Raw genomic sequence first — 27,004 nt, forward strand, 5'->3', positions numbered from 1 at the left:
TCTCCTCATGGAATTTGGGTTCTGATACAGGGTATGGAGATTAACTAAATAGAAAAATTCACACACAAAAAAACCTGTGAGGCACCTTGCGCTCAGGTTATGAGCTCGGGGTCCTGGGCCTATGGCTCTCTGCTCGACAGGATCCTGCTTCTCTCTCTCTCTCAAATAAATAAATAAAACCTTTTAAAATTAAAGAAAACTGAGATAAAAGTTTTGAAGGAAACCAATTTTTGGTAAAACAAAAATGCATTTCCTTAAATTGATAGCGCACCTATTTCTAGAAAAGCCGGAGGCAATTTACAGAATCAAACACAGTGCACAATTTAGACCAGAGATACATTAATTAATATGGCAGGGGAATCAATGTTCCAGGGCCCTTGAGACAAATCAGTTAATGCAGGAAGGCACAATAATTTCTACTTTTCTGGAGCTGAGACAAATAGGGGAAATAGTTGAATAATAGTATTCTTACTGCTTGACAGCAAGATGCAGGGCTGACTTTGTGAGGAACTAATATTTTTCTTGCCCTGAATGAAGAAGCAGTTTATCATCCGGCTCTTCCATGAGGGAGCTTGTACAACTTGATGGGCAGTAACTCTAATTTTGCAAAAGTCACAGGGACATGGTTTTAAGTGGATGTTCTGTGTATATACCATCCATAAAAATTGAAGAGAAGAAAACACCTTAGTAAGGGAAGCCATCTGTGCAGGGAGCTTCGGTAATAGGAGCCTGCTTGGTTACTTGGTGTGGTCTAGCCTCCTGGCAGCTGGGGAGAGCTCCAAGAGGTAGGCAAGAGAGAGACCCTCGGTGCTCTCAGTATCAGAGGCCCCATGGGATCCTTTGGAAAGGGCTGGTTTTAAACGGGTTTGAGGTTGGGTTTTCCAAGCTGGACCTTAAATTATGTTTGATGGGTCTGTAATCAAAGGAACGAGACTGATACAAAGCAAAAGTCAAGCAAAGCTTTATTTCTCGCGCCAAGCATGGAGCGAGAATCAAACCGACCGTTCGGGGCCGCCTCTTACAGAGAGAGAGACCCCTCCCAGCCTCACAGACTAACTTTTATAGAGCAAAGGCCCTTTGGTTGAGCCTGGCCACACACAGGTGGCCAGTGAGATTGCAACACACAGAGAAAGCTGCACAGTCATGCTAGGTCACACATGGGTGGCCAACTGAATTACAATTCACCCCATAGTAGCTATTTGAACTAGCCTATCACCTTGGTCAGAATTGGTGCCCAAAAGGCGGGGCCCACACTCCTTGGTAGCTAGGGGGACAGTATTCAGGCTTTTCTGATTGGATGTCTCCATCTGGCCTGACTCATCCCTGCATTCGGGCTCTGTTACCTCCACCTGACCTGACCTGCCCTTGCATTTGGGCTCTGTTATCAGGGACTGGTCGACCATATTCTACTGGTTTCCGGGACTTGCTTTTAAGTAAGTTCCCCTGGGGGTGGGGGCAGGGTCAGTTTAAGTTTTATTGCATAAACAACAAAATCACTGTTTAACCGGATGGAATTGCTCTGGCTAAATAGGCCCTTACAATGTTCTATGTTGCTGGTGGAAGAATCCATCTCTTAAGAGAGGCTGGATGGAAGGAGACAGCATTGCCAACATGTTGTTGAAATTCAAGAGCCCGATTTCTGTCTTCTGCCATATGTGAGTCACACAGAGTTCTGTGGGAAGGATCAGTATTTTCCTCAAAAAGAGCATTAAATGGGGCACCTGGGTGGTGTTGGGGGAATTTCATTGTACTCTAAACTATTGCTCTGCTTGGAGCCCTCAGCATTTCTTAACTTTGGCCAGAAAAGGCCACCTACGAGTACTGTCTGCTTCCACCCTCATCCTCTTAATTGCATCCTCTTTTAGACCACAAGACTGTTTTCTCTACAGCTCAAGTCTTTGTTATGTGTTTGAGAAGTCCCTCAAGGGCTTCCCGTCATTTTTAGAGGTTTCTTTTTCTTTTTCTTTTCTTTTTTTTTTTAAAGATTTTATTTGTTTATTTGGCAGAGAGAGAGATCACAGGTAGCTGAGAGGCAGGCAGAGAGAGAGGAAGGGAAGCAAGCTCCCCGCTGAGCAGAGAGCCCGATGCAATGCGGGACTCGATCCCAGGACCCCGAGATCACGACCCGAGCCAAAGGCAGCGGCTTAACCCACTGAACCACCCACGCGCCCCTTTTTAGAGGTTTCTTAAAAATGCAGTTCTTGGGTGCCTGAATGGCTCAGTGGGTTGAGCCTCTGCCTTTGGCTCGGGTCATGATCTTGGGGTCCTGGGATCGAGCCCCACATCGGGCTCCTTGCTCTCCCTCTCCGTCTATCTGCTTACTTGTAATCTCTATCTCTCTGTCAAATAAATAAAATCTTTTTTTTTTTTTAGATTTTTATTCATTTATTTGACAGACAGAGATCACAAGTAGGCAGAGAGGCAGGCAGAGAAAGAGAGGAGGAAGCAGGCTCCCCGCTGAGCAGAGAGCCCGATTCGGGGCTCGATCCCAGGACTCTGAGATCATGACCTGAGCTGAAGGCAGAGGCTTTAACCCACTGAGCCATGCAGGTGCCCCAAATAAATAAAATCTTAAAAAAGAAAAAATGCAAAAAAAAAAAAAAAGTAAAGAAAAAAAAAAGAAAAAAAAAAGAAAAAATGCAAAAAAAAAAAAAAAGAAAAAAAAGAAAAAATGCAGTTCTTGGGCAAATGCATCAGAGTCACCTGAGTGGTTATTAAATGGAAGATTTCTGGCCCTTGCCTGGATCTGTGAAATCAGCAAATCTGGGGTGTGCTATCTACATATATATATATATATATATATATATATATATATATATATATACATTCTTTTTTGGAGAGAGAGGCGGACTGTGGTGGGGGGAGGGGCAGAGGGAGAGGGAGACAGAGAATCCTAAGCAGATTCCAGGCTCAACATGAGCCTCATGGTGGGCTCTATCTAACAACCCCAAGATCGTGACCTCAGCCACAGTCAAGGATCCACCACTCAACTGACTGCCCCCTGTAGTTTTATGCTGCTACCTGGGTGATTCTAATATGCTGCCTGAATAAGAGCTAAGCCTCCTAAAAGGAGGGGAATTCTGATTTCTACTCCTGTCTCTAACCTTATCTCTTGTCAGTCTCTCTGAGTTCCTCCGAACACCCAGCTGCTTGTAGGTTTTCCCCAGCTCTAGCACTGGTAACTGACAGGCCTTTCCACTCTCCCCACTGCCCAGAGTGCCTTCCCTTCCTTAGCAACGTTGACTGCTCCCTGCGTTGCCCTCCCAGGCATCCCTCCCCCCCGCCCCATCACCCTCCTTAGGCATCACACCTCCTCTGCTAACTCAGTTGTTTACGGCTCACCCTGGCACATCGTCACCCATCCTTAGTGCACCATCCTGGAATCAGGTCCCTGTCTCCCCCTGGAGCTCGCCACCTGCGTGAGAGCAGACCCCACGCACCAGGCATCTTTCTGTTTTCAGGGCTGGACACAGGGTCTGATCCATAGCAGGTGATCAATAAATATTTGATGAAGGAATGCACGAGTGACTATAAAGCGTTACTGCCGTGCAACAGCGGGCATTGACGGAGAGCTGAGGTTATCACTCAAGTGGCGGTTACACATTTTGGAGGCGTCAAGTAGGTGTCACGGGGAGGGGACATTTCATTAAGGCCTGATGAGAAAAGGATGAATAGAAATGTTCCCGGTAGTAGCAGAGGGGCAAGAGCATTGCTGGAGGAGGGCAACCTCAGAGAGAGGCAGGCAGCCAGACAGGGTGGCACAGGTTGGGGTGACCGGGATGGGCAGATGCAGAGACAAGTGGACAGTGGGCGGTGTCAACAGCGCCTCCCTCAGGAAGGTTCTGCTCCGTTGCAGGACCCTGACTGAGAAACCCCGGGGAGACAGTGCCACCTACTGTGCCAAATCGGTTTCCCAGGCCCTTGGTGGGAAGAAGCTAGTAGGCGGGTCATTATCTAGTCCACACAAAGGGAGTTTTAAATTGAAATCTCTCATAGAATTACAAGAGCTCCGCACGTGACATACTGAACACATTCAATAAATAATGAGCATTACTCTAACTTGTGATATTTTCTTGCCATCAAGAAAGACCTTACCTTTATGAAAATGTCCTGTCTTTTATTATTTTATGGAATGTCTCTTACTGGCTTCCATGATTTTCCCTTTATCCTTCTTGATATTTTCATCCTAAAGTTATGTATGTATCTGAGACTTAATTGCTGCTGCTCCTTCTAATAACCTCCATTCACCGTTGGGATTTTTACTTCCTTATAATAGCGACATATCAAGAATTTTACCACATTTATCGGTGAAGTTCATTGGAACCCAGCTCTTTCAGTATTTCTTGTATCAGTGATTGCCACGGTTCGAACCATTCCAGTCTGTACAGTATCTGGTATGGTCCGTGGCCTCAGTGAACTAGTGTGGGGAACAAGAGCAGGGCTTTCAATGACTGGATCTTGGGATCCGCAGGTGTTTAACAGCGCTATTTCCATTAAAGGCTACCTCTTCCTCCACAATTTCAGAGTTAAGTCCTTAAGACTATTTCAGATGGAATAACTGTGCAACTGTGCAACTTAATTCACCGTCCAAGCCTTTCCAGACTCAAAAGCCACAGTGGCTCAGAGAAACTCCAGAGGGAGGCACTCGCTCCTCTATGCTCAGAGCCCCACACTTACGGGGGGGCCTCCACCCGTCCATTACCTTCCCTTACAGAGATAAGGATGTGGGACTGGATACAGCAAATGTGCTTCCAGGGGCTTTTTTTTTTTTTTTTTTAAATTCTCTAAAGGGAATTGCAGGGAAAAAACCAGATTGTCCCTTGTTGTGTCCACTCCCCAATCTTTCTGTCTCACACCGAGACAGGTTTAAATTGCTCTAAAGCCAAACCCTTGATCTTGGATTCTTGGATTCCTCCTGCTTTTCCACGCAGAAGTGGGTCCCATAATTAAATCAAATTCAGGAAAACCCACATCAGTTAGCAGTTCGGGAGCATCCCACACTTGGGGGAAGTGTTGTCATGTCAAGCAGATGAGGTCACTTACCGGTATGAGATAGAGCAGTGCTCCTTAAACTTTAGGGAACTTAGAATCACCTGGAGAGCTTATTAAAACATTATGGGTCCCATCTCCAGAATTTCAGTAGGACTGTGACAGGGACTATAAATGTGCATTTAGGATTGTAAGATTTAGCAAATTAAAAAAAATGCAAGATGCCTGATTAAGTTCGAACTGCAGATAAACAATTTTTTTTAAGGATAAGTATGTCCCCAAAGTACATGACACATACTCATCCTCCTTTTTTTTTTTTTTTAAAGATTTTATTTATTTATTTATTTGACAGACAGAGATCACAAGTAGGCAGAGAGGCAGGCAGAGAGAGAGAGAGAGAGGGAAGCAGGCTTCCTGCGGAGCAGGGAGCCCGATGCGGGGCTCGATCCCAGGACCCTGAGATCATGACCTGAGCCGAAGGCAGCAGCCCAAACCACTGACCCACCCAGGCGCCCCTCATCCAACATTTTTAAAAAAATATTTTGTTTATTTATTTGACAGAGAGATCACAAGTAGGCAGAGAGGCAGGCAGAGAAAGAGGGGGACACAGGCTCCCCACCGATCAGAGAGCCCAATGCGGGGCTCCATCCCAGGACCCTGAGACCATGACCTGAGCCGAAGGCAGAGGCCCAACCCACTGAGCCATCCAGGAGCCCCCATTCTACATATTTTTTTTTTTTTTAAAGATTTTATTTGTTTATCAGAGAGAGAGAGCACAGGCAGACAGAATGGCAGACAGAGGCAGAGGGAGAAGCAGGCTCCCTGAAGAGCTAGGAGCCCGATGTGGGACTTGATCCCAGGACGCTGGAATCATGACCTGAGCCGAAGGCAGCTGCTTAACCAACTGAGCCACCCAGGCGTCCCTACATATTTTTTATCATAAAATTTATTCACTGCTTATCTGAAATTACAATTGAACTGGGTATCCTGAATTCTGGCAACATAATCTGCATTTCTAACACAGGGCCGTGGGGATGAGGATGGTCCTGGTCTGGAGGCCACAACTGGAGGCATAGGTAATGACTAGCCTGAGTGCAGATCCCTAGGGAACACCAACCTTTAAACAACAAAAAAGTCTTTGAGCAAGGCAGCAGAATTAGGTGTGTTTTCTTGAAACCCAAAAGGGAAAAAAGTTTTAAAGACACAGAGTGATCAACAGGGTCACTTGACAGAGAGAATCTGAATAAAAGATGGAAAGGAGAAGTGAGTGGCAGAGGGGAGAATAGGAGTGGGGAGACAAACCATGAGAGACTGTGGACTCTCAGAAACAAATTGAGGGTTTTGGAGGGGAGGGGGATGGGGGGTTGGGTGAGCCTGGTGGTGGGTAAGAAGGGCACGTATTGCATGGAGCACTGGGTGTGGTGCACAAACAATGAATTTTGGATCACTGAAAAAAAGTAAAAAAAACCAAAAATTACATTGGCCAACAGGAGGCCTTCAGGAATCTTTATCAAAGCGTTTTCAGGGCAGTGATGGAGCAGGAGCCAGCTGGCAGTGGTAAATAGCAGGGGTGTCATGGTGGACATGACCATCTGCATATGAATTTTTTTTTTTAAAGATTTTATTTATTTATTTCACAGACAGAGATCACAAGTAGGCAGAGAGGCAGACAGAGAGAGAGAGAGAGAGAGAGAGAGAAGCAGGCTCCCTGCTGAGCAGAGAGCCCAATGCGGGGCTCGATCCCAGGACCCTGAGATCATGACCTGAGCCGAAGGCAGCGGCTTAACCCACTGAGCCACCCAGGAGCCCCTGCATATGATTTTTTGGAGGAGCTTCTTTGTGAAACAGAAAAAAGGGGGATGCAGGGGCATTTGAAGGTTTTTAAATTTTTTAAAAGATTTTATTTATTTAAATGACAGACAGAGATCACAAGTACACAGAGAGGCAGGCAGAGAAAGAGGGAGAAGCAGGCTTCCTGCTGAGCAGAGAGCCCGACATGGGGCTTGATCCCAGGACCCTGAGATCATGACCTGAGCTGAAGGCAGAGGCCTTAACCCATTGAGCCACCCAGGCGCCCTGAAGGTATTTTTTATTAAAGGGGATGGTGGCTATATTTTATGGCCATAGAGGAAGTCAGTATAAGGAACACTTGAGATTACAGAAGCTGGAGAAGAGCGAATGGGGCACAAGTCCGAGAGATGGCCACCTTCTGATGTTCAAGCAGGGAAGGCTCTCGGTTCCGTTCAGAGATCCATCCTGCAGAGCCCTCGGCATCACTTGCCTTTTTTAAGTGGTCTGGCGCAGAGGGGTTAGGTCTGAAGAGTCTGACAGTTTGCTGCCAACGTCCGTTCCTTTATAAAGGGATTTAATAGGTTTTGGTTTCCCGCAGACCTTGATATTAGTTCTGGGGTGTCAGCTAACATTGGTCCCGCCATGTCTCCTAGCTGCTGTACCGTAACGGCTCACTTCATTGCTTGACACAGGCCCCTTGTTGACATGACTCTCTCCACTAATAGAAAAAATTGGTGTTAATACATTCAATAACACAAACTCCACCATTAAAGCATTGTTTTACTCTCTTGTGTTAAGATGATCTCGGGTTCAGTTTGTCTAAAAGGTCAGAGCGTATCGAATTGCAGTCTTGGGAGCCTCTGCCACCGTGTTAGTTGTCAGAATGCGTCCAGAAGCCAGGAGTCTCTTCTGAGCCAGAGGGAACCGTTTTGAGGAATCCTAGAAGGAACAGGGAGCCTCTGAGGCAGAAGCACCACACCTCTTCACCTGGGCTTTGGTTGGCTCGCTTCTTCTCTGCGGGCTCAGCATGGGCTATTTATCTCTTGGCCTAGAAGACTTGGAGGTGGGTCAGTGACAAAAAGAATCAGAACCCTGCAAAGGGGAGGAGGTGTTCTTGTGAGGTTTCCAGGCAGATTCTCTAATACCTTCTCCCCAGCCCTGACCCACTGCCGTGGAGAAAGTTTAGGAGGTTTGGAGTGAACATGTGTATCTTATCCTCACTGTTATGGGGTACATATCCTCACCCTGTTAACTCCAGAATGTACCCTGCTTTATTCTTTTTCCATTTGCATTTGACCTATTTGTATTTAGCACATTGGAGATTTGATGCTTACTTTAAAATTGAATGTATTATCATTTAATAACATTTACTCAGTGTATATTATTTATATTATATTATTAAATAAGTATTATTTAACACATGACATCATTATTATTTAGTAAATAACAATATTACTGAGAATAACATTTATTAAAAGTTACTTAAACAAATAGAATTCAATTTCTATTAATATGAATTTAAAATATAGAAATGACTTAGTTTTGAAATACAAAATCCTTGTTTTCTTGCACAATGAAATAACCAAGTATTGCATTTGAGAATGTCCACATATTGACCCTGTCCTTGTCATGGCCAGTGCCCCTGGATCTTTCTTTATTGTGAAAGTCTGAACAAAGGGTTGCACCCCCTGGGGCCAGCTACAGTCTAGAGGGCACAAACAATTTCTGCTCCAGCTCCCTCCCCAGATTAATGGAGGAGGCATTTGAGGAAACCAAATGTTCGAATTACAGGAAGTTGAGAGCTCCCCATCTCAAAACTGGGTTCAGCAAAGCATGCTACCTTAGTTCTGTAGTTACTTATTATACCTATTTATTTCCTGAAAGATAGGTCAAGGTCATTGAGCTCCATAATTATGTCAGGAGTAATAAAATAGAAAGAAAATAACCTATTAAATTGCATAATTGTTTGTCATAGTCATGGATGACACTATAGTAACTAATAAAGTTAATAAAAGTTAAAATTTAATAAAACCAAAATATCTGCAAAGATAGGCACCTATTAAATTGACCACTGACATGATGTTTCATTTTCTGAAATTGTTCTCTAGTTTAGAAATAACTAACAATTAAAAAAGAAGAAAGGGGCACATGGCTGTATCAGTGGGTGAAGTGTGCCACTCTTTATCTTGGGCCTGTAAGTTCGAGCCCCACCCTGGGCGCAGAGATTACTTGAAAAAAAAATTTTTTTTAAAAAATTTCAAATCATCACCATGAAGTGAAATATTTCATACATTTCATACATAAATTAAAATTTGCAATCCCCAAACAAAACAATACACCTCACAGTTTGCACACACTCTCTTCCACTGTCTTAAATTCAAATACAAAGTAACAACTCAGAATGAAGGAATTGAAGTAATTCCATTTCTGTTTCTTTCCTATGCTATCATTGTTTACTTGGAATCTACTGTTTCAGTGCAGGGATGTGTCAGAAGATTTTTTTTTTTTTTAAGATTTTATTATTTATTTGAGAGAGAGTGACAGAGAGCACAGGTGGATGCAGGCCTCCCACTGAGTGGGGAGCCTGACTCAGGACTCTATCCCAGGACCCTGGGACCATGACCTGAGCCAAAGACAGATATTCAACCGACTGAGCCACCCAGACACTCCAGGAGTTGGAAGATTTTCTAAAGCGTATGAATGTACTCTTGAGATAAACAAGTTCTCATGTGAGGGGAGGAAAACGGGGAGTTCTTTGAATTAATTTCCAAATAGAATACTGTGTTATTAGAGGATAAGTAATAAAACTATGTTAATTTGAAACTTGCACATATATTATTATTTTTAAAAGATTTTATTTATTAGAGAGTGCGTGAGCACGATGGGGAAGGGGGCAGAAGCAGACTCCACGCTGAGCAGGGACCACCTGAAGGTGGGGCTTGATCCAGGATCCTGAGATCGTGACCTGAGCTGAAGGTAGACATTTAACTGACTGAGCCACCCAGGCATCCCTATATAGTATATTATTAAAACTCAACTGTAATCACACCAATTGTTTACAGTTTAGACCACCAGTAAAGTGTTTTTGGGGAAGGAGTATCACTGGATTGTTTAGAATTGCTGGTGGATGGTGACAACAAAAAGCAGGTTGACTTTAATGCTTTATTGCTTCTTAATAACTCCTTTACAGATAATGTACTTCTTATTGCTGGCAGCTGAGCCTGAAGAGGTTTAAGTGAACATGTGGGACTTCTGCTTACAGGCGACTGACTCAGGTGGGAGGAATACTTTTTCTTGCTCTATTTCTTTTCCTCATCTCTGCAGTGTTTTAGGAGGACACGATGGGTAGAGCTCTAGCACCCTCTTCCATCATGAGGGGAACTTGAGGGTGGAGGCTAGTGATAAGGTAGAGCAGAAAAATTGAGGACCCGGGTCCCTGCTTGTGTGGACAATACTGAGTAGCCCCCGATGAGTTATGTCATTCTAGAATCCCCTCTCACGGGGCACCTGGGTGGCTCAGTGGGTTGGGCCTCTGCCTTCGGCTCAGGTCATGATCCCAGGGTCCTGGGATCGAGCCCCACATCGGGCTCTCTGCTCTGCAGGGAGCCTGCTTCCTCCTCTCTCTATGCCTGCCTCTCTGCCTACTTGTGATCTCTGTCAGATAAATAAAGAAAAAATCTTTAGAATCCCCTCTCACTGGGGTAGGATGAAACCCATGACTTGCTTCTTCTAAACAATGGGACAGGCAAAGGAGGTGGGATATCACTCCCACAACAACACTTCCTTATAGGGCAAGGGCGAAAGAATTTTGTAGATGTAATTAAGGTCCATGATCAGTTGACTTTGAGTTCATCAGAAGGGAGATTATTTTGGGTAGGTTTGCCCTAATCAGGGGAGAGGGCCTATGCCTTCCCTGAATTCAGAGACTCCAAGCAGCAGAGACTCTTTTCTCTCTGTTGCTGTCCTTGAAAAAGAAGTGCTTGACGAATGTTACAGCTACAAAGAAATGAATTCTGCCAAAAATTCAGTTCTGAGGGAGCTGGGAAGTGGATTCCACCTCCCCACCCCCTACTCCCCCAAGGGAGTATTATTACCCCCCCCCCCCGCCCCCCAGCTGCCAGGTTCCTGATGACATTAGCGCCTAGCCAACACCTTGGTTTAAGCCTTAAGAGAGGCCTCATAGCTAAGCCAAAGCCGACTCCTCACTCACAGACACTGGGAGATAATAAAAGTGCATTGTTTGGAGCTGTTAAGTTAGTGCTAATTTGTTGGTGTAGCACAAACACTAATATATTGGTGTCTGTGTTGCCGCTGTAACCATCCAAGAATTCCTACCTCCAGGCTCCTTTTACGTGAGCAAGAATTAAATTTCTCACTTCTTTAAACGATTATAATTTTACATTTTCATTTATAGGCAGCTGACCCTCACCTTAGCTGATTCGTGGGGTAATGAGGAAGGGTTTCTAGAAGATGAGTCACTGGTGGTCGATCTTAAAAGTGGATACAATTTCAGAAGGTGGAAACGGGGGTGTCTGGAGGTAGAAAAACATTTTCATGGGGCAGAGTGAATGAGAATAAATCATAGGTGTTTTGGAGAAATAAGGAGCAGTTTCGCTAGATTGAATGAGATGAGGCTGGAAAGGTGGATTAGAGCCGAATCACAAAGTCAGAAGCACTTGGACGTTACTTTTCCAAGCAGTAGAGAGCAGTGGAAATTTCTGACCAGGGCGGTGGTATGAGCAGAGCTATGTCTTATTTTAGAAACGCGGTACGAGTCAGTTCTCTTCAGGTTGTGGACACCTATCTTGAAGTAGATTTTGTCTCAAAGAGATATATGGGAAGAGACACTGGGAGGAGAAACAGGAACTTAAAACATGAGCCAGAGAATGAGAGACTCATGTGTTAAGGGCTATATGTCTTGTTATTTGCCTGCATTTTCTGCTGCAAAAGCTGCTCGTGGCTGGACCATTACCCCTTACAGTTGCCCACCTAAGGGGAGAGAAGGGGCTTCCCTTCCAGCTCTGGTTGAAGGTGTCTCTGCTGGAAGCTGCACTTTGAATGGACAACCTTGGAATAATCACAAAGACCAATGGGCAGGATATGATGATTGGCCTGAGTGTGTGTGTGTGTGTGGGGGGGGGGGGTGTCTGCTACTAGAAAAAGAGCCTGGGGAATCAAAGCAAAATGTTTAGTGCAATTCGAATTTCACCGTTCTGTCTTTTCCTGTCAGGGTCTCATGGACAAATGACGTACTCTTATGATTATACCCCACTAGGGGAATAAAATTTGAGTTGGATTTATATTTAGTATAGGAATAACGGTATACACAAATGATTATTCATACTTTTACCAGTGATTTCTCCTAACCTCTGTCAATGGCATCCAAACTCTAAGCTATATAATTAAAATTAGTTTCTACTATATAAGTTTTTAATCCTCAATTATTAATTTATTTTATGTCCAAAGGGTGTAAAATACTGTGTTGTGCTTATCCATCACTGAAAGAAAAGTGAAGTTCAGCATAGCTATTTAAATGTACTTCTGGAGTGCCTGGATGACTCAGTCGGTTAAATGTCCGACTCGATTTTGGCTCAGGTCATGATCTCAGGGACCTGGGATTGAGCTCAGTGGGGAGTCTGCTTGAGGATTTTCTCCCCTGCCCCTCTTCCTGCCCTCTCTCTCTCTCAAATAAAGAAATAAATCTTAAAATAGAAGAAATGTACTATAAGTTCTTTGAATAATTTCAGTGAAATACTAACTCATTGCTTAAGAAAGCAATATTGGTTTCAAAACAAGATAATTGTTAAATAAAATCTGAGGTCATCTAAGAAGTATATTATTTTAACCTGTACCATTTACCATATATACTTTAGGTAACTGTAAAAAGTTTGGGAAGTTTAGGGTTTTTTTTTTTTTTTTTAAGTAAGCTCCATGCCCGGTGTGGGACCTGAACTCACAATTCTGAGCTTAAGACCTGAGCCAAGTTCAAGAGTCTGACCCCTAACTGACCGAGCCAAACAGGCACTCCTAGGGTCTTTTTCTAAATTCTTGGCTATATTGATTGTCTCTACATTTTATCTGGAAATATTCAAGCATATAGAGTTGACTCAGATTCTGTAATTGACACGATAAACGCCCATCTGAGGAATCGAAGATGCCAGCATTTAAAAATGCCTGAAACACAAATTTCATTTTTCAAAAGTGGCTGAATTACTTTCTGGAACACTTCCATTGGCTACTTGGTGGGTGCAGCTGATACGTTTTACCACTAGGTGCTACTCTTCCTCCATCACATACATATCTCCAGTCTCAAAAGCAAAACAGATGCAAAACCAACGGAGTTCTTTATTTCCCGACAGCCTATTTAAACACAAGCTAAAACTTTGCCTTGCCTATTTACTCATCATTGTAACAATACAGTATTTTGAAAGTGGTTGGCCAAGCATTCAACATTTGTGGAAAGTGAAGCTTATCCCTGCTTTCTGCAGTATCATCCCACAGCACGTTTCAGAAAACTGAAGACGATCAATACCTCTACTTGCTATTAATTCATATTAATGAAAGGAAGCTATAGGGTTATAATGTCATGAAAAAGACAGTTGACATGCCCATGATTTCTCGCTGAAAAGGTGGCATATTATAGTATCTATACCATTTTACATGTGAGACAGTAAAAAAGTAGAACTTTAAGTTATTATATATTACAAATCACCCAAAGGCATTATTATTGATCTATAGCCGCACAGGAGGAAAATGTATGGGATCTGTTTATAGTCTCATGCTAAATATCTTGAGCTAGATGATAAGTAGCTGATAGGAATCCCTGTTTGTTCAGCTTTTCTGGAAGATTTTCTCCCACCCAGTGCTTGTGGATAAGCACATCGTAAACATTTTTGGTTCTAAATTCTAAATTCATAAACCACTTTCATATTTATGTTCACTGGGCCTTCAGAGAAAAGATTTTATCAGGGCATCGGATTGAAAATTTAGCAATTCTAAATATTAAAATTTAAAAAAATTCTCTTCCCACTGGATAAAACAATTTGAGGAGGGAAAAAATGAAAAACTAAATAAATTGTGATTTTTCAAAAAAACCCAAAATAAGCCAATTGGGCAAATTAGATCCTTGGAACATATGTCTTCTTCAGGTCTTCCTTCAGATTCCCCTGTCCAGTTTAGCTGTTCACGCACTGACTCATTCATGCACTGGCCAAACTTTTACTGAGCAAGCTCATGTATTTCAGATACAAAAATAAAATGGAATAGCCTCTGTGCTGTGAAGGCTTGAAGTTGAGGGTGACGTGGGGCTGGCGAGAAAGAGAAAGAGAGATTCGTAAGCAGAGAGCACAGTGACAGCTCCCGGGATACTCTCCTTTGAGCAGGATGGTATGAATGGAAGGATCCTTTGGGGACTTTCACATGCCTTGAGACTAAGGGGACAGAAACTTTCCACTGTCTGGACGATGTGTTCTGGAACCTGCTGGTGGCTGTGCTGCCCCCCTCCTGGTGGTCCCACAGGGAGGATGTGGCCCCATGACTGAGTTTGGGCCAAAGAGATTGCTGTGGAAGTGTTGGGCGGGACACCTGGAACAGGTTCCTGCCTTCCTCCAGGTTACCAGCACAGGTCACTGTCGGGGGCGGTGATACGACTCCTCATTGTAATTGGGTCATTGGAAATAAAATCAACACTGTTTTTTGTCTTACTCGTATTTTTTTTTAAATTTTGTATAAACATTTATTTTTATCCCCAGGGGTATACTTGTATTTCTTGAGTCTCATTTCCCTGCTAAGGAACTATTTTGGTTAGAGGAATAAGGACCTGCTTTTTGTTCAGACTTTGGAGTTAGGATTTTAGTGTTTAGCCAGACAGAAATAGAAATAACATGATGATCAAATCCAGCAATCCAGTCCCTTTCACACCAGCAAGAGGACAAGTCACCCATAAAGGTTACTTTTGAAGGTCGAAAGAGAATTGAAGTGAAAGGAATATTGATTAATCCAGGGGAAGCCGAAAAGGCTCTGTTCTTCCAGTAGCCCCGAAGCAGCGGGCTCCAGGCATGTCGTGTTAATAAAGGAGGCGAGAGACACACTGAGAGACAGCAAAGGCGAGAGGTGGGAAATGATCTTTCTATTATTCCCTCTTGGTTAGAAACCCTGTTATGTGCTCTATTGGCTCCCTGAACTCCTCCTTTGAGGAGAAAAGAATAGTGAAGCATAATCCTATGTCTTCAAGTGCTATTTTGAGAAGGCCCCACTCGTGCCCTCCTTTCCCCGCCGTGCACCACTTGGATGCATTCCGTCGTCTTCATCACTCCCTTGCCCACACCTGCCGCTCCCTCCCTGGGTATGTCCAACTCTGAGCCTCACCTGAGTAGCTGGAAAGAGCTGGCAGAAAACCAAACAAACACATGCCTTTTGATGTTCTCGGACAGGGTGCGCAGTTACTGCCTTATCCTGCTGACAGAACAGAGAGTTCCCTCGCTGCTACTCTGAACCGAACCTCAGAAGTTTGGTCAGAACATTTAAATACTTAACACACGTAGCCAGCCTTCCTGAGGTGCTCTCACAAAACACGCAGGAGAGTCCTCTGGTCACTTGAAGCTGCTAACCAGGGAAAAATACTCCTCTTAAATTAAAAAAAAAAAAAAAATAGGCCTTATTTGAAACTTAGGACATCAACTAAGTGATTATATCAATATTTTAAACATATTCAGTTTAAGCACTTTGGATATGCACATGTTATTCTGTCTATGCTATTTTTTTTCTTAGTAAACATTTTCTAGGTAGTAGGTAGGAGGAGAAAAGTGAAACTGAATCCATGTTCTTAATCAGTTGAATTCATTCATTCAATCGGTATTTTTTGTGTGAACACTGTGAGTGTGATAAACATAGTTTATTTATTGTAAAATTCCTGTGATGTTTTTCTTCTCTGCCGAGGAGAGGAAGGCCGCCTGCTTTAGAAACGGCAGTGTCCCCAGAACCCGGCTCAGGGCCTTGCACGTGACAGGCACTCCAGGCCTGGTGACAGCTACTTTCACTGTGCAAACAACATGAGTCCTTGGGGCCAGTTGGGATGGGCTGATATAATGTCTAATTAGAGGGCTAGAAGAATTGGAAGGGTGATGGAGATTCTATTAGGAATAGGGATCGGATAGTCCAAATATGTATAAAATTCATGGAACAACCCTCCCACTCTCCTTAGGATATATTAAAAACACCCGGTCCTGTGTTAAATTGGGTAGGGGAAAGCTAAGCTTCCAGATTGTGATGATGTCACACATTGGGACAGTTATAATTGAGAGCCTGCCTCTTTCTATCTTTAGTATCTCTATATTTCTATGGCTGAGATATTTGCAAACAGTGATAAATGCAGGGTGATAGACACTTTTGGGGGCATGGCTTAATTGTAATTAATCAAAGGGCTGATGAAAGTTTGCTTCAATTTTTTATTTTTTTAAAGATTTTGTTTATTAGAGAGTGTGTGAGAGAGACAGCATGAGGAGGAGGGTATGAGGGAGAAGCAGACTCCCCACTGAGTGGATAGCCTGCCGTAGGGCTTGACTCTGGGACTCCAGGATCATGACCTGAGCTGAAAGTGGAGACTCAACCAACCAGCCACTCAGGTGCCCCTGACTGCTTCAATCTTTTCTTTTTTTTTTTTTTTTTAAATTACCAGACTTCATTTCTTAGAGCAGTTTTAGGTTTACAGAAAAATTGAAAAAAAAGTACAAAGAGTTCCCATAAACTCCCCACCTCTGAAGTTTCTTCTGTGTTTCCATTGGTGTAATGTATTTGTTAGAACTGATGTGACGATGGATACATTAGTCTAAACTGAAGTCCATATTTTACATTAAAATTTATTCTGCATTACAAAATTCTATGGATTTTGCTAAATACTTAATGATTGCTTCAGGTTTTTTTTTGCTTCAGTTTTTATATAGCATAAGGGGTCAATAATATAAGATTTTATTAGAATGAACAGGAGAGAAACCAATATAATTAAAAAATCAATTTGTGCAATAAAGATTTTTTTTTTTAAAGATTTTATTTATTTATTTGACAGAGAACACAAGTAGGCAGAAAGGCAGGCACAGAGAGAGGAGGAAGCAGGCTCCCTGCCGAGCAGAGAGCCCGATGCGGGACTCGATCCCAGGACCCTGAGATCATGACCTGAGCCGAAGGCAGCAGCTTAACCCACTGAGCCACCCAGGCGCCCTGTGCAATAAAGATTTAAATTATGTGGATTGGCACTGATTTTTAATAGGCTTTTAATTCCACTTTAATGTACTTATAAAACTAGATTTATTAGTAAATGTTCACTTGTTATACTTGTATCGTTGAATTTATTTAAGTAAATGAATAAAAATGATTATAAAACACTTTGGAAATATTTGATCATAACGAGAGCATGGCCCTCACATTTAGTCATATATTCAACAACAAGAAGAAAATCCTGACTTTTTTTTCCCCCCAAATCTGGTAATCACTAGGTATGTGGACATTTAAGGCATCATTGGTCTACTGTTTGCCATGTATCCTGGCACATGGGGAATGTATAAGGCATATTAGCTATTGATTATGATTGTAAGTTCTCTAAAATTAGAGGTGTTAAATCAAGTTTTGATCCCTGAAAATGGGAGAGGAAATGAGAAAAAAAAATCCTTTTTATTTTTGCATAAGAAGTTGGTGAGGCAGTTGTCTGAAATGATAGAATCTTAGAAATAGAAAGGAAGAGGGGCCTGCGTGGTTCAGTTGGTTAAGTGCCAGTCTTCGGCTCAGGTTGTGATCTCAGGGTCCTGGGATCCGAGCCCTGCATCAGGATCCCTGCTCAGTGGGGAGCCTGCTTCTCCTTCTCCCCTCTGCCTGCCACTCTGCCTACTTGTGCTCTCTCTCTCTCTATGTGTGTAAAAAAAATGTATCTTAAAAAAAAAAAAAAAAAGAAAGAAATAGAAAGGAAGTAGATCATCTACTGTACCTTCTTCACCCAAATTCTGAATCCCGTTTATGTCAATTGTTTTCAGTGGGCCTAGAGCTTAGATCTATCACAGGAATGGGAATACAATTCTTCTTCTTTTTTTTTTTTTAAAGATTTTATATATTTATTTGACAGAGAGAGATTACAAGTAGGCAGAGAGGCAAGGCACAGAGATAGGAGGAAGCAGGCTCCCCACCGAGCAGAGAGCCTGATGTGGGGCTCGATTCCAGGACCCTGGGATCATGACTTAAGCCGAAGGCAGAGGCTTTAACCCACTGAGCCACCCAGGTGCCTGGGAATACAATTCTTGTTGAAGTGGCGTTTCCCATCAACGGGTGGCTTCAGTTGTTCAAAAGGTTTTCATAGCTACACCCGAATTTTCCTTTTTAACTTCTACTTATAGATCTTAGTTTTGCTATTTGGTATTGGGAAGAATATAGCTGCCATGCTACCTCAAATAGAACCCCCTCTAGGCGATTCTACTATATGCTAGGCTAAACTAAAAATCTCTTGCCATTATATGGTTTTTGTATTCCTCAAAATCTTGCTTATGCTCTTTGAAATAACTGTTGCCTATTGAAATAACTTTTTTCTTTATTGTTATTATTTGTGTTAACACTGAACATAAAACCTACACTCTTAGCAAAACTTTGAGTACATGATATGGTATTGTTAACTATAGGCACTGTACTGTACTGTAGATCTCTAAGGATCTATTCATTTCATGGAATTGAACTTTGTGCTGTTTGACTAACCTCTCTCTATTTCTTCCTACTCCCAGCCCCTAGGAACCACTATTCTGTTCCGTTTCTGGGAGTTTGACAGGTAAGTGATATCATGTAGTATTTGTCCTTTCATGTCTAGCTTATTTCACTTGGCATAATGTGCTCCAGGTTCATCCATGTCCCAATGGCATGATTTCCTTCTTTTTCTAAGGCTAAATAATATTTCATTTAATGTATATACCACATTTTCTTTATTCATCCATCAGTGGATATTTGGATAATATAAGTAAAAATAGACCAGTGGGACAATATTGAACTAAAAAATCTTCTGCACAGAAAAAGAAACAATCAACAAAATGAAAAGGCAACCTTTGGAATGGGTGAAAATATTTGCAGATCTTATATCTGATAAGGGTTAATATCCAAAACACATAAGAAACTTCTATACCCTAATAGCAAAAACCCAAATAACCTACTAAAAAGTAGGCAAAATAATTGAATAGATATTTTTCCAAAGAAGACATCCAGATGGCCATTGAAAAGGTATATGGAAAGGTGCTTAACATCACTAGTCATCAGGGAAATGCAAATCAAGACCACAATAAAAACAACTCAAAGTTTTGATGTCTACAATAAGACATAAATACTGGTTTTACTATCAGTTACTGTGTTTCTATGATTGCATGCTCAGCTTTTCTCTGTAAAATGAGGGATTTGATTTGAATAATTTCTGGGGTTCTTTCCAGCTTTTAAAAGCTATTGTATTTGGTGTGCCTGTGTATGTGCGTGTGTGTGTGTATCTGTGTTACAGATATTCCATCTTATTTGCTTCTTGAACTTGCAACTGCTGCAGAGTTCCAGAAAATTTTTCACATGACCTTCTGCTAAGCTGCATCTTAAACAACTGTATGATATACATTTATCCCTGTTACTTTCTCTCTTTGTTTCTTTTTGTTACTAAAGCCTCTGTGGATGATTTTGAATGTTAATTCCATATTTGTTGGATTGGTGAGCCCAGCAAGATGTGTGTCATCTATAAATTTTGTTAACATGATTGTCATATATTCATTTAATTTGCTGATAAAAGTTTAGTAGAAAAGAGCTTAAACAGAACCTTGTTCCTACTCCTTTCTCTTCACTTTGACATTGTTCCATTCATCAACAATCTTGAATAGACCTATCTTACCAACAATGTGCCCATGTAATTGATAATTAAATCCAGCCTCTCTCCCTAAATTGTCCAAAAAGATATTATGATCGAGCTCTCAAAGAACTTGTAAAAATATAATATACTATGATGCAGTATTACTACATTGCATGAGATTAGCAATGCAGCTCAAGAAGTAAAAGTGTTTTGTTAGAGATGACTTGGTAGAAGTTATCTGATACTGTTTCCAGTGGTCAGTTCTCGCTCTAAAAAGTCCACAGTCTATTTAATAATCCATTCTGGAATTTTTTGGAGGCGGTGGTCAAGTTTCTAGCCTTTACTTTATGGTAACTATCTTTTCTCTCTCCTTGGAAAGCTGAACAACATTGGTTTGTGTCTCATTCATGGGTAGAAAAAGTAGATCCTTTAACACTCTCTTCCTATATAGCCTAGATACTGAAGGCATAGAGAGGTACATAGGTGGGTGTGAAAAGTGATTTTTTGGAGGTGGCTGGGCACTGTCAGATTAGTTATGAAAAGCTTTCCTCCACTGTATCTCATTATACCTCCTTAACAGAGTCACATATAAATGATACATAAAAGATGAATTAATAATAAAGAACATCTTCATTAATAAAGGAGCATTTAGATACAGTGCAGTGTGTCCACACACCTACTGTACCTGGGTTTATGGGCTGTAAATGCAGGAGAGGGCTTCCTCCTGTCCCTAAGCTACACAGCCAAGAGAGAGACCCCCGGAGCTCATCTATTCACAGCTTGGACTCCAAAGTCCGTCTGAAGTGACTAAGGGAGCTGAACCTGCAGTTGCAGACGCTCTACTACATGCATGTAGTTTCGGTTCTTTACAGCTTATGAACCTGTGGCTTTTTGCTGACCAACAGCCATCTTTCCTCAAAAGAAGCTCAGTTTCTAGAGCGTATCATGCTTAGCGAAATAAGTTAAGCGGAGAAAGACAACTATCATATGATCTCCCTGATATGAGGAAGTGGTGATGCAACATGGGGGCTTAAGTGGGCAGGAGAAGAATAAATGAAACAAGATGGGATTGGGAGGGAGACAAACCATAAGTGACTCTTAATCTCACAAAACAAACTGAGGGTTGCTGGGGGGAGGGAGGTTGAGAGAAGGGGGGTGGGGTTATGGACATTGGGGAGGGTATGTGCTTTGGTGAGTGCTGTGAAGTGTGTAAACCTGGCGATTCACAGACCTGTACCCCTGGGATAAAAATATATGTTTATATACCACACACACACAAAGAAGACAAGAAAATATTCATTTGCAAAACAACAACAACAACAAAAACCCAAAAACCAAACAAACAAAAAAAGAAGCTCAGTTTCATGAAATAGGACACTGTTTGGAAGGTGTGGTGGTTAGTTTTCCATGTCAACTTGACTAGTCTCTGGTGCCCCATTGTTTAGACAATGGCTGTGAAGATATTTTGAAGATGTGATTAACATTTACAATTATTTCATTTTAGTAAAGGAGATGATCTTCCATAATGCAGCTGGGCCTCATCCAGTCAACAGGGCCTCATCCAGTCAACAGAAGGTCAAAAGAACAGAAGACTGAGGTTTCCCAAAGAAGAATTCCATCTCAAGGCTCGAGTTTCCAGCCTGCTGGCTTTACAAAAGTTTTGCTTACCCGCCCCCTAATCATGTGAGCTAATTTAAAATCAGTCTTTATCTTTATCTATCAAATGACAGATATTTAGATATAGATATCCATCCTGTTGGTTCTTTTCCTTTGGAGGATGATAACTGACACAGGAAGGTATCTTCCCGCCCTATGATGTTCCTGTGTGACATGGAAACTCTCGACGGCCCTACGGGTGGCCATTCACTCTGATACTGTGCAGATTCTCATGGGCCATAGACCTCTAGAGCCATGGTGACTTCCAACAAGATCAGGCACATAGCTGGCGCTTTATAAATATTTAAAGGGATGTTGAATGCAATGTGAAGAGGCACTAAACTTCTTTCATATGGTTGCTCTCTCTTCCAGTAATGTGTGCTACAATCGACGTACAACTTCTGTTTCCTTTGCAGGGCACACACGTGTTCTTCCTCTTGGGGACCTGCTGGACCCCGGAAGTTGCGGGGAAACACTGCAGTTGCCATCTGAGCTGGTGCTCTTGCTGCTCTACCGTGGTTAGGCCCGATTCTTCATCATTGCCTGGCTTAGGCTCCTGGGCTGGGCACAGCAAGGAAGTCACTGTCTTTGGATTTTCAGGACACCTGGAGTTTCCTTAGACTTCCTTTATGCCGTCTAACCTCTGCCCCCTGCCACCTAGACTCCCCCTCCCAGGTGTTGCCGGTGGCTGAACTTTTAGTTCAGAATAAAACCAAGCCATTTTATTAATTGTTGCAAAGCCTAGGATGACAAATGAGCCCCGACACTGAAACCTCTGAGCTGTCTAGATTTTGACTAAATCTTTGAACCTGAGGGCAAATTTATTTTGGAAATTACTGACTTCTGAGAGGAAGAGGGAATAGCAGATGAAATGTTGTAGACCTCAAGACACTACTGATACTACTAGAGATGTCATCCAAGGGGAAAAGGTAATGAAACTCTCAAGATAAGCGTATTCAGCAAGGAACTGTTTGGATTATAGAAGTGTGATGGAGACAGGAACTGGAAGGTGGCACCATGTTTATGATGTGCCCATTATCTGCCAGACACAGCGAAATGCAGCGCTCTCCATCATCTTACTTAATCTCATAAGAGTCCAGCGTTTTTGCTGTATTTTAAGATAAAGAGCTGAAATTCACAATATTTAAAGAATTCTGCCCCAACTCTTAGATTTTAAATAACAAAGCCAGCAGAAGCATATTGGGTTCACCCAACTCCAAAGTGTATGATTTTCTCATACACTTGAGGATAAGAAACTTATTTTCTAAACATAAGTCATAATAGGCAGTATCAATTTAAAGTTTAGCAGAGTCTGAGGCCATTTCCTTACTGTGAAATATCATGCATATTTCCGCAGTAACTGGAAAGCAAATTAGGGAAGGTTCCCTCCCCCCACTTAATTTTATCAAACAAATGATCTTACAATTATATAAGAAGTCGCCCATTATATTCTAGCCAGTGGCTTGGCTTCTTGTCCAAACCTCACAGTGAAATATGCAGACTTTCTGGAACCACACATTAAAATCTCTGCGGTTGAATCAGCCCTTCCTTTTTCTGCAAAACCTAACCTCAGTACTATTCAGCATATAGAGAACTCCAGGGATGAGATCCTTAAAGCCCAGTGTCAAAAGGTGAGTACGTGATAATCATCACCTTAATTTCACGCTTGTGAAAACTGGCTTTGTCCTAATTTATTCTCAGACACGTGGGTCTGTCCTGTGGAGAGGTGCCTTGTTTTATAGCCTTGTAAAGAGATTGACCCCAAATCTGGCATACATATAAAGTAAGGCAATGATGTTCTTCTGTAAACAAGCTCAGAAGAAAATTCCTCAACAGATAAATCGGTGAGCTATTCTGACATTTCCCAAATAAGCATATAGTCTCCAAGGTGATTATTTTGAATGACAACCCTCCTGTGGGGCATGAAATGGAGTAGATTTGACAGGGCTGCTGACGAGCCGGAAGAGCACTGAACGTTGAGTCACGAAGCATCTGTTGGCCTCCCTGCCGGGCATCCATCTCCCTGTGAGGCACCTTTGCCTTCTGCTGCTCCCTGAGGGGCAGTGGAAGTCACCTAACCTTTCTGAGCTCCTGCCTGCGTTTGGGACACTGTTGAATGACACCTGCTGACACAGTTGTGATTATCAGGTGAAGCTGACAATAGAAAACCCCTCAAAACAGTGGGGTGCAGGAACAGAATGTGGTAACTCATTCATGGTTAACCTCCAGGTGAAGTCCCACAGTCCGAAGCCAAGGCCTTCAAGTTCTTAGGAAACATCAGTGATGTTAATAATTAGTCTTGAAGAGAAATTCCAGAGTCACCTGTGTGTGTGTGAGGGCCAGTTATTTCTGTACTCAGCTTGATATGGAAAGCCACCAGTAGAATTCATTTGTTTAATTTCACAAGCCCCAGAAGACCAACGGATGCTGCTTGCTTTGGAATACTGGAACCAGGTCTCAGCAGTTTTCACCGACTCACTTAATCCTTGTCTAGAGTTAATGAGATCAGAGTAAATAAACATACTAAGAACCCAGTGCTTTAAACCTTTATGGTATTTTAGGAGGCCAGGAATGAAGTCATATTTACCTTGTGTAGGACTGGGTTGGGTGAAGAGTAGAACAATAATGAGTCCATTCTGTCTGTGGGCTCAAATGCGTCCTTGGAGATTTCTCCTGGAGGCAAGATTGTGCTACAGCTAGAAGGCAGAAGGAAGCCAAGACTTCACTCCTTCCTAGTCCTAGTCCTTCCAGGGCAGCTCCTTTGAGTTTTCGGTCACCACCCGTATAGCTCACAAGCACAGGGAGCTTGAGGGCCATTTCCGCTCCTACCAGGGATAAACGGCTGTTGGTCAAGTTACCAAACCTCTCTTTGTCTTGGATACCTCATTGGTAAAGTGGGGAAAATAATAGAACCAATTTCTTTCGTGCATGTAAAGCATTTGAAGAAGTGAGAAGCTGGAAAAATGGCATTTAAAAGCATCAATTTGGAAGATAGATTGCCTGGGCTCAAATCCCAGCTCCACCACTCATTTGCTCATATGCTCTTCCAAGAATAGGGTGGTTAATAGGACTAGCCTCATAGGTGAAATGTGCCAGTGCCTGGGTGGATCTAACAGGGTCAGCACATAGGAAGTGCTCTAGGGATGCCTACTGTTATATTATTACTTGTGTCCGGGAAAAGTCTCAGACATTGTTTGTAAGGCTATGGAAATAAAAAGTTAAAAATTTCCAACATTATTAATGTTTCTTCCTGTGTTTGGTTCTATTAAGTATAAAAGTCACATCGTAGTGATGTTGGGGTTTCTTTCATTTTCTAGGCCATGTCCTAGACGTTGGCCATGTCCCTCATTTAACATTTTCTCTCTCTTTTTTAAGGATTAGATGTGGTGTATATTGTACTGAGTGTTTATTAAGACTCTTCTGTACCCGGCTTTACTTCAAGTTCAGTATCCAGGTCTTTCCTTTTTCTGAAACCAACACATCATTGAATTTTAAAGGCTGCACACGGAAGGGACTCACACACTTTGGGAGGATGATAAATGAACAAAACATTTGTTTGGGATAATTTGCGATTCTCTCTCTTCTCCCCTCTCCTCGCAGCATTCATTTCAGTGTTTTTTGCGATTCACTTATTCCTCCACTATTTATTGGGAAGGCTCGTCAGGCACTCTGACAGGCAGTGGGAAATCGTGGTTTTGACATTTGAATGGTGCTTTATAGTTTATTGATCGTTTATGTTAAATTCATTCAATCCTCCGAGGCACTCACTTCATTTCACTCAGCTCTTCTTCCCCTTTTAACTTCGCACTTCTCATAACCGTCCTTACTTCCTTGCTCAGATCTTTAGTGTGCAGAATATTTGCCAAGTTCATGGGGGGCACAGTAGGGAGGAAGTTGACTGGAGGAGAAGGTGGTACGTGGAGGGGAGATGGACATCGGATGAGAATGTAGATCAGAGATGTTTCCAGTACCTTACACTGTAGGGGGAAAGGAAAAAGCACTCTTATTTAGGCAAGTCCAAAGAGTCACTTGCAGAGGAACAGTGAGCATCCCTCTCCCATCACCAGAAACTGGACTGAGACCAGACCCAGCGCTGGCGATCTCCCAACTCCTCCCTTACCTTAAGCATATTTAACATACACAAGAAGCCAGAGTTCAGGCCCTCCTTTCGCTCATAAACACGCAGGCCCTTAGGTCCCAGCTTTTAAGTTCCCCAATCACACTTCCTCTTGAATTTCATGTTACTAACCAACAGACAAGAAATAGAACATACCAAATTGACCAGAAAGTATTCCTTCAGTCTCAGATCACCTGTGCCATTCATTATCATGCCTCTCATGCACAGCCTAGACTTCTGTAAGGAAATCCCAGTGTCTTCCTGTGGTAGACTTGCTTGTGGTGGATGAATGGGTTATGTCCACCGGAGAGACCAAAGGTAGCATGCCGCTGCTGTGCAGGCAAGCAGTATCTCTCACGATTGAGCTGATACTCATCTCTTCAGGGGTACTTTGAAGATTCACAAGATACAAGCAGATGATAACCATAGATAAACTTCTACTGTGAACTGTACCAAACTCATTCTTTACCTAGATGCCTTTAACTAGCTTTGCCCTCTGCCTTGAATGCTCTGCCTCCAGAGCTTCCCACGGTTCTCTCTCTCTTGTTATTCAGCTCAAATGTCACTTTCATGGAGAGGCCCTCCCCGCCAGTCTAGACAAAGTAGAGGGGCTGACAGTGAAGATACTATCTCTTTTCACAATTGTATTCATGACATTTATCTCTACCTAAAGTGAACTTACCTATCTATATACTTATTATCTCTCATCCTCACCATACTGTTGTAAGCTTCGAGAAGGCAGAGATTGTTTTTTAACAAGCTACCTGGAACACAGTAGAGGGCCCTTAATGTATATTGGTCAAATGAGCCAGTGAGCAGCAGATACTCCTTGAATGACTATTATATACCACTCCTGTTCTAGGCACTGGGGATGTGGTTATGAATCAAGCTAACTCCCTGAACTCTCTGTTTGCATTCTAATTCAGGGAAACAAAACAGAGAAGGGGAAGCTGCTTGGGTGGGGCTGTGTTGTATTAAATAAAGTGATCAAGGGAAGGTCTGGCTATAGAGTTTTGAAGAAGGTGAGGAGGTAGGCCCCTGAATAAGGTGAGGAAGATAAGGCGGGGGAGGGTATGTCTTTTAGCAAAGGGGATAGGAAGTGCAAAGGTCCTGAGCAAATGGGGGTGGGGGGGTGGGGGCTAAGGTGGCTAAAGCCGGCAAGCTCCTGGTCAAGTGGCAGCAGAAGGGTGGAGAGGTGCTAGGGGGCAGCTCCAATCCTGTAGTGTCTTCTTTTTTTTTGAAGATTTTATTTATTTATTTGACAGAGGGAGATCACAAGCAGGCAGAGAGGCAGGCAGAGAGTGAGGAAGGGAAGCAGGCTCCCCACCGAGCAGGGAGCCCAATATGAGAGTCGATCCCAGGAACCTGAGATCATGACCTGAGCCAAAGGCAGAGGCTTTAACCCACTGAGCCACCCAGGTGCCATGAATCCTGTAGAGTCTTGTAGGCCAATGAAAGGAATTTGGTTTTTATTCTTTTGTCAAGTGGGAAGCCACTGGGAGGCTTTGGGCACAGAGACATGATCTGATTTAGGTTATAATAGGATCCCTCCTTTTGTTCTGGTGATAAAATATTAAATAAAAATATAAATATTTTAGGGGGCAAAG

At 42.6% G+C, this 27,004-nt stretch overlaps 2 long non-coding RNA genes across 2 annotated transcripts; one reads left to right on the top strand and one right to left on the bottom strand.

The window, feature by feature from the left end:
- Positions 1–1,483: 1,483 nt before the first annotated feature.
- Positions 1,484–24,517, top strand: LOC123389461. Its single transcript, XR_006604059.1, has 5 exons — positions 1,484–1,655; positions 9,971–10,055; positions 18,537–18,580; positions 21,129–21,307; positions 21,697–24,517. It is a non-coding gene; the product is annotated as an uncharacterized LOC123389461 (long non-coding RNA).
- LOC123389462 lies at positions 23,361–26,703 on the bottom strand. The gene is made up of 2 exons (XR_006604060.1): positions 25,554–26,703; positions 23,361–25,257 (listed from the first exon to the last, which is right to left on the bottom strand). It is a non-coding gene; the product is annotated as an uncharacterized LOC123389462 (long non-coding RNA).
- Positions 26,704–27,004: the final 301 nt, after the last annotated feature.

The sequence above is a fragment of the Mustela putorius genome, unplaced genomic scaffold (genome assembly GCF_011764305.1).
Source record: "Mustela putorius furo isolate JIRA1106 unplaced genomic scaffold, ASM1176430v1.1 tig00003974_pilon_pilon_pilon, whole genome shotgun sequence".
NCBI classification, from domain to species: Eukaryota; Metazoa; Chordata; class Mammalia; order Carnivora; family Mustelidae; genus Mustela; species Mustela putorius.